We start from the raw sequence: 8127 nt of genomic DNA, 5'->3' as shown, positions 1-8127 counted from the left end.
ATACAGTATCTACAGTTAGCCCCAGCTGGATGTACTAACAGCCCCAGCATCACAGATACCAGGCTCCTTTCTATTCTTTTGTATATACAGAGCTAAAAACCCATTTAGTAACTGCCTTTTCCTTTCTTCAGTGACTACCCCTTCCCCCTTTACCATTATTTAGGGACCTACCTGCTCAGACCTAGGTTTTTTAGCATTTATATATTTAAGAATTTTTTGGGGTTTGTCTTGCTCTCTTTTTCCACCTGCTGTTCCTGTTGTATTTTTGCTAATTGTATCTCCTTTTTACAGATTTTAAGCCCTTTGTAAACTTCAAAAGCTACATCTGACGTCTCTGATCTGTATTTTGAAAATGCCCTTTTGTCATTTATTGCCCTTCTTACAGTAGCTGTAAGCCATAGGGGGGTTTCATTTTAGCCGTTTATACTTGTTCCCTAAAGGAATAAAAAATTTGGTGTAATTGCTCAATGTGGATTTAAAGCGCTCCCATTTATCCTCAGTATTATTATGTGACAGTAGCTGGTTCCAGTCTATGCCCTGAAATGCTGCCCTCAACCCAGGGAAATTAGCCTTTTTAAAATTCTGTGTTTTTGCTCTGCCTGACAGAATTTTGCTTCTAAGGGTCCAATCTCAGGTCCCCATTCATTTTCAATGGGGCTGGAACGTGCTGTCCCCATTGGCGGATCCGCACTACCGTTCCGCAAAAATATAGAACCTGTCCTATTCTTGTCCTCAATTGCGGACAAGAAAAGGCATTTTCTATGAGAGTGCCGGTGATGTGCGGTCCGCAAAATGTGGAACGCACATTGCCGCTGTCCGTGTTTTGCGGATCCTCAAAACGCATAGAGGTGTGAATGGACCCTTATAGTGTAGGGGGAATATAATTATATTGACATTGTGGGCACTATTACCTAGTGTTTCTCGAACTGTAACATTTTCCAACAAGCTCTGCATCATTAGAATTACCAGATCCAACAGCGCATCGCCCCTAGTGGGAGCTTCTACAGACTGGCCCATAAAGTGGTCCAGCAGCAAGTTGAGGAATCTTCTCCCCTTAGAGGCAGAACTATGACCCCAGTCAATGTCTGGGAAGTTAAAATCTCCCATAATGACCACTGTGCTGCCCGCTCTATTTGGTTATACAGTTGAGCTTCTATCTCCTCTGTGATGTGTTATTTTTTCAGTGTTTTTATCACTTTGAAATTCCACCTATAACCAGTGATGGCCAGTTCGCCAAGGAACACATGCGGGCTGCCATCTTGACTCACTCGTCCGGCGATGCACAGGTAAGCCCTTACCTGTGCCGCGAGCCGGTCTGAAACAAATGCGGTCACCGGGAGCAGGCAGGTTCCGAGAACAGCCCGATGAAGGCCCCTGACGGCTGTTCTCTGAACTGCCTGCTCCCGCTGACCGCATTTGTTTCAGACCGGCTCGAGGCGCAGGCACAGGTAAGGGCTTACCTGTGCATCGCCGGACGGGTGAGTTAAGATGGCAGCCTTCATGTGTTCATTGGCGAACTGGCCATCACTGCCTATAAGGTTTCAATATCCTTACCCACAATTGCCTCTTTCACACTTGTCTTCAGACCACTCCTCACATATAGGTACACGCCACCGCCTTTTCTACTGACCCTGTATTTCCTAAATGGTGTAAAAACCCTCAATATTAACAGCTCAGTCATGCAAAGAATCCAACCATGCCACACCAACTACATCTGTGTTCTTCTAGTACCATAGCCTCCAGCTCCCCCATTTTGCTAGCTAGACTTCTGGCAGTTGTGAAAATACATTTTAGATTACTATTACCTGTAAAGTGAATATCCAGGATTTTTTGGTTGATGTTTGTTACCAGCAGCTCTATTTTTCATCGGCGTGCAGTTCTGCCCAGTCTTCTCCCTACTTTCCTCACTAACCCCAATCCCCGCTAAATCCCCGCTAAATCCCCACTGTCCCCTCCTATATCCCACTTTATCTACACTATCTACCCCCTTATTAATATGACCCACCCCCACCCCACCCAAATATCCTAGTTTAAAAGCTCCTCCAGCCATCTAGCCATTTTTCCCCCAGAGCAGTTGCACCCTCCCCATTATGGCTTACAGCTAATGAAACCCCAAAAATCTGTATCTCAGAAGATTAAATTACCACATTTCTGGACTATAAGACACACCTAGGATTTAGAGGAGGAAAATAAAAAAAAATATTATTCATCAGATCAGACCCCCAACCTCCATTAGTCTCAGATCGGACCCACATCAAACCTCAGATCAGACAAAAAAAAATAACCACCTTGCTTGTTCCTGATGAAGCTGCCACTTCTTCCTGCTTGCGCTGCACTGTGTCCTGATGTCGCACAGCATGAGGTCATAGAGAGCGCCTACGCGCACTACGTCCTGATGCTGTATGTAGTCAGTACCAGTGGCGTAGCTATAGGGGTCGGGCCCCTAAGCCAGAGGGTACTGTACTTTTCCCTTTATAAGATGCAGAGCATCTTATAAAGGGAATACTAGTGAGCGCTTCCATAATGGACTGGGTTGTGTTTTTTCACACAGACCAATTACATTTTGTGGAGTCTTTCATGAAAAATGCTGCAAGAGTGATCTTGTGTAAGAAAAAAACAAACAAACACAACTGGAGGAGATTTATCAAAACTGGTGCATAGGAAAAGTGAAAAACCAATCAGATTCCACCTTTCATTTTTCAGAGCTCATTTGGAAAATGAAAGGTTCAATCGATTTGTTGCTGAGTAATTTTTCCTGTGCACCAGTTTTGATAAATCTTCTTCAACCACTGACCTTAATGGGTCACTGCAGCTGCTGTTTTAAACAGTGATGGTACCCGCACATGAAACCCGCCCATATGCATGAGTCCTTAGCGTGGTCCTTTTCTAAACTGTTCATAATTGTCTTGATCGTGATATGAACTCTAGGGGACCATGTAAAAAGTGGGCCCGAATCTCCTTACTATTCTAAATAGCCCCCATTAATCCGCAAGGTACAAGTAGCAAAGGCTAAAAACAATGCCAGGTTGGACCTGACTTTGCATTCTTGCACTTGAGGTAGCAGAAAATATTCAAAAACGATTTGCCTTTGTGTGAAGCGTCACACAGAGGGGTCATAATAAATACAGTGTTTGGACTTTAGGTCTTGTTTGCAATGTAACAGGGCCAGAAAACTGGAATACAATAAGTCGATAAATCAGTCTCAGACTGTTCAGGACGAGTCATGCATTCATAGTTTTTGTAAGCTGCTCTGTGCAGCCGCATGTAGCGTTAGCCTCTAAGACCTGCCGTCTGTGCCTGAGCTACACACATTGACAAAAAATAATAATAATAATACCGCACCCAGATAGAAATGTCAGATTGCTACAAAAGTGTGCATGTAGTTATGTCTGTCAGATATGTAAATGGTTACAGGTGTTCTGATTAGACACTGGGTCTTTCCACAAGAGGGTTTCCTTCACTCTAGGGTTGTTGCGGATTGTATCAATACTTTTGTCCCGGTATCGATACGATACCGAAATTTAACATTTATTGATAGTAGGCTGCGCTAATGCACAGCCTAGCATCAGAGAACATGGAGCGCACTGCTGTCAGCGTGCACCGTGTTCTCCTCAGCAGCACAGGGAAGGAGGAGTCACTCTCTCCCTCCCCCTGTGCCGCGCTAGCCAATAAGAAGAGAGAGGGGCGGCCGCACTGCGCCACCAATGAAAGTTAATATTTAATACAAATACAGGTGCTGGCAGCAGAATCACATAGCTGCAATCAGCGGCAGTTAACAGGTGCGGCACCTAAGGTGTTAACTGCCGCTGATCGCAGCTCCCAGCTATGTGATTCTGCTGCCGGCACCCATGTCCTGTATTAAAGGTTAATTATCATTGCTGGTGCAGTGCGCCCCCCTTACCTTCCCCAGTATTAAAATCATTGGTGGCAGTGGCCACAGGGTCCCCTTCCCTCCTCCTCATTGGTGGTAGTGGCAGCTTCTGATCGGAGCCCCAGCAGTGTAATCCTGGGGTTCCGATCGGTTACCATGGAAGCCAGGACGCTACTGAAGCCTTGGCTGCCGTGGTAATCTCCCTGCTGCTGTGTGTACTATGCACAGGGCAGCAGGGAGAGTGTGAAGTCCTATTCACCCTGATAGAGCTCTATTAGGGTAAATAGGAAAAGGGATAAAAAGATCCTCTAGCCCCTAAGGGGCCTAATAGTTATTAAATAAAAAGAAAAAAAAAACCCCACCAAATTATTAAGTACAAATCTCACCCCCTTTCCCAATTTTACATATAAACAATAAATAAACATATCGCATATCGCCACATCCGAAAAGTCCAAACTATTAAAATATTTAAAAAATCTCCTATGCAGTGAATGCCGGAACAGAAAAATAAATAAATTAAAACTGCGCGATTCGCCATTTTTTTTACATGCGGAATGCACGCTGCTTTTTTGGTGTTTTTATTTCTTTGCGTGGTATCGAGTATCGCAATACTTTTTTATGGTATTGAAATCGAATCAAAATTTTGGTATCGCAACAACCCTACTTCACTTCCCTATAAAAAAGGCTCTCAGAGTCTACTTTTGGGCAGTGTACCTCTTGGTGAGAGATCATTGACTGCTAGACATGCATCTGCGATGAGCTTTTAAGACATTATGCCCAGTTGATAGATTTTGAGAGAGGGAGCATCCTTATCCTGGCTGCCCGCCATCTAGGCTGTCCTGACCTGGTTGTTAGGAGCAGTGGTCCTGTGAGGTCATGCACACATGGTGAATAGGCTCCAGACAGACCACCAGTAGAGAAGACAGTGATCTGGAGACAAGCATGAGCGGCTCCCACTGTTTCATTGTCCACCATCCAGACAGAGATGGCACCTTCATTACACCCATCTCTGCCATTTCCAGGAGCTTAGCAGGAGGAAATTTTGGAGTCACAGTGCCCTTGACATTTCCAGCCACCATCGCCTTCAATTGCAGTAGTGTCGTAAATGAGTTAACAGGCACTCAGTCACCAGCAACTGTACTGAAAACTGATATTTATTGTATCAAATATAGATAAAATCGATGCAAGCAAAAAAATACACATACATTAAAATATATATAAAAAAAATTATAAAATAAGAGAAATAAAAAATAAAGGTTAGTGAGGCTACACAGATATCAGTTCTGTGTTATCCTGTCCTATTCAGTCTTAAACAGCCAACTGCCTATACCGCAAAGGACTGTGACTGAGGAAGACAGGGACACATCCTGAACCAATATACAGGTCCTTCTCAAAAAATTTGCATATTGTGATAAAGTTCATTATTTTCTGTAATGTACTGATAAACATTAGACTTTCATATATTTTAGATTCATTACACACCAACTGAAGTAGTTCAAGCCTTTTATTGTTTTAATATTGATGATTTTGGCATACAGCTCATGAAAACCCAAATTTCCTATCTAAAAAAATTAGCATATTTTATCCGACCAATAAAAGAAAAGTGTTTTTAATACAAAAAAAGTCAACCTTCAAATAATTATGTTCAGTTATGCACTCAATACTTGGTCGGGAATCCTTTTGCAGAAATGACTGCTTCAATGCGGCGTGGCATGGAGGCAATCAGCCCGTGGCACTGCTGAGGTGTTATGGAGGCCCAGGATGCTTCAATGCGGTGTGGCATGGAGGCATCAGCCTGTGGCACTGCTGAGGTGTTATGGAGGCCCAGGATGCTTCAATGCGGCGTGGCATGGAGGCAATCAGCCCGTGGCACTGCTGAGGTGTTATGGAGGCCCAGGATGCTTCAATGCGGCGTGGCATGGAGGCAATCAGCCTGTGGCACTGCTGAGGTGTTATGGAGGCCCAGGATGCTGCAATGCGGCGTGGCATGGAGGCAATCAGCCTGTGGCACTGCTGAGGTGTTATGGAGGCCCAGGATGCTTCGATAGCGGCCTTAAGCTCATCCAGAGTGTTGGGTCTTGCGTCTCTCAACTTTCTCTTCCCAATATCCCACAGATTCTCTATGGGGTTCAGGTCAGGAGGGTTGGCAGGCCAATTGAGCCCAGTAATACCATGGTCAGTAAACCATTTACCAGTGGTTTTGGCGCTGTGAGCAGGTGCCAGGTCGTGCTGAAAAATTAAATCTTCATCTCCATAAAGCTTTTCAGCAGATGGAAGCATGAAGTGCTCCACAATCTCCTGATAGCTAGCTGCATTGACCCTGCCCTTGATAAAACACAGTGGACCAACACCAGCAGCTGACATGGCACCCCAGACCATCACTGACTGTGGGTACTTGACACTGGACTTCAGGCATTTTGGCATTTCCCTCTCCCCAGTCTTCCTCCAGACTCTGGCACCTTGATTTCCGAATGACATGCAACAGTCCAGTGCTGCTTCTCTGTAGCCCGGGTCAGGCGCTTCTGCCGCTGTTTCTGGGGAATGCGGCACCTGTAGCCCATTTCCTGCACACGCCTGTACACGGGGGCTCTGGATGTTACTACTCCAGACTCAGTCCACTGCTTCCGCAGGTCCCCCAAGATCTGGAATCGGTCCTTCTCCACAATTTTCCTCAGCGTCCGGTCACCTCTTCTCGTTGTGCAGCGTTTTCTGCCACACTTTTTCCTTCCCACAGACTTCCCACTGAGGTGCCTTGATACAGCACTCTGGGAACAGCCTATTCCTTCAGAAACTTCTTTCTGTGTCTTACCCTCTTGCTTGAGGGTGTCAATGATGGCCTTCTGGACAGCAGTCAGGTCGGCAGTCTTACCCATGATTGCGGTTTTGAGTAATGAACCAGGCTGGGAGTTTTTAAAAGCCTCAGGAATCTTTTGCAGGTGTTTAGAGTTAATTAGTTGATTCAGATGATTAGGTTAATAGCTCGTTTAGAGAACCTTTTCATGATATGCAAATTTTTTTAGATAGGAATTTTGGGTTTTCATGAGCTGTATGCCAAAATCATCAATATTAAAACAATAAAAGGCTTGAACTACTTCAGTTGTGTGTAATGAATCTAAAATATATGAAAGTCTAATGTTTATCAGTACATTACAGAAAATAATGAACTTTATCACAATATGCTAATTTTTTTAGAAGGACCTGTACATAATATAGTTGAATCCAAGTGGGGAGGAAGCTCAGTGTAATCCTAATTTATCTATTTTATCCAATAATCATGCTAATTAAATTGAAACGTCCTTTTTTATCCGAAAGAAGAAAAATCAATGTTCGTTAATTGCAAACAACTGTAAATAATGTCAACTCATCATGGTTCCATTTCATTTTCTAATCACTGTCCATGATTGTGTGCAATACATGATTACTTGATCCAAATGATTTATATAATTTGATTTATAAATCAATACTCATGGTTGCAACAGTTACTGCTTAGTAGGTGATTATATTCTTCTCAAAATGCAGGTGATATCATGACTAGTTTGATTTCATTCATAAATCAATGTACATGATTGTTAACATGAAAAGGTGGTTCATGGTTCACGATATATATTGCTTTTCAGATGATACAGTTAATCGTTATACTTTGGATATTTATATAAATAAGTGCCACTGAGGAAGGAGCTAGTTGCTCCGAAACGCGTATGATACGATTACAGTAATCCAAAGATATCCTCGGTGTACTCACAGCCCGATACAGGAGTGCAAGATCAGTATTCTTGACACAAGGATCCGAGACATACCAATTAACAGCGCACTACATCTGAGACCAAGCGAACAGCCCCATCACGTGGGACGCCGAACACAGGCGATGCACTGGCCGTGAAACAGGGGACTCGGTCTACGAGCAAAGTACTGCTCAAATAGAAGACCTACTCCTACTCTACTACATTATTTATATAAATATCCAAAGTATAACGATAACAAGTTTCACACTAGCGGCACGGAACTCATGTCGTACTTTCATTCCGGCCGCCTCTCGGCATGTTTGCCGCGCTGCCTCCGAAACTCCGGCCCGCCCTCATTATAGTCAATGGGGCCAGTGCGGTAGTCCGTGGGCACGCGTGCACTAGCGGCAGCACGGATCCGACAGGCTGTTCACCTGCTGGAACAGCCTGCCGGAGTTCCTTGCCAATAGTGTGAAAGTACCCGTGTTATTAACTGTATCATCTGAAAAGCAATATATGAATGAATCATGAACA

The sequence above is a fragment of the Bufo gargarizans genome, chromosome 11 (assembly GCF_014858855.1).
Source record: "Bufo gargarizans isolate SCDJY-AF-19 chromosome 11, ASM1485885v1, whole genome shotgun sequence".
NCBI lineage: Eukaryota > Metazoa > Chordata > Amphibia > Anura > Bufonidae > Bufo > Bufo gargarizans.
The sequence above is the reverse complement of the archived record's forward strand: the minus strand, read 5'-3'. Positions refer to the sequence as shown.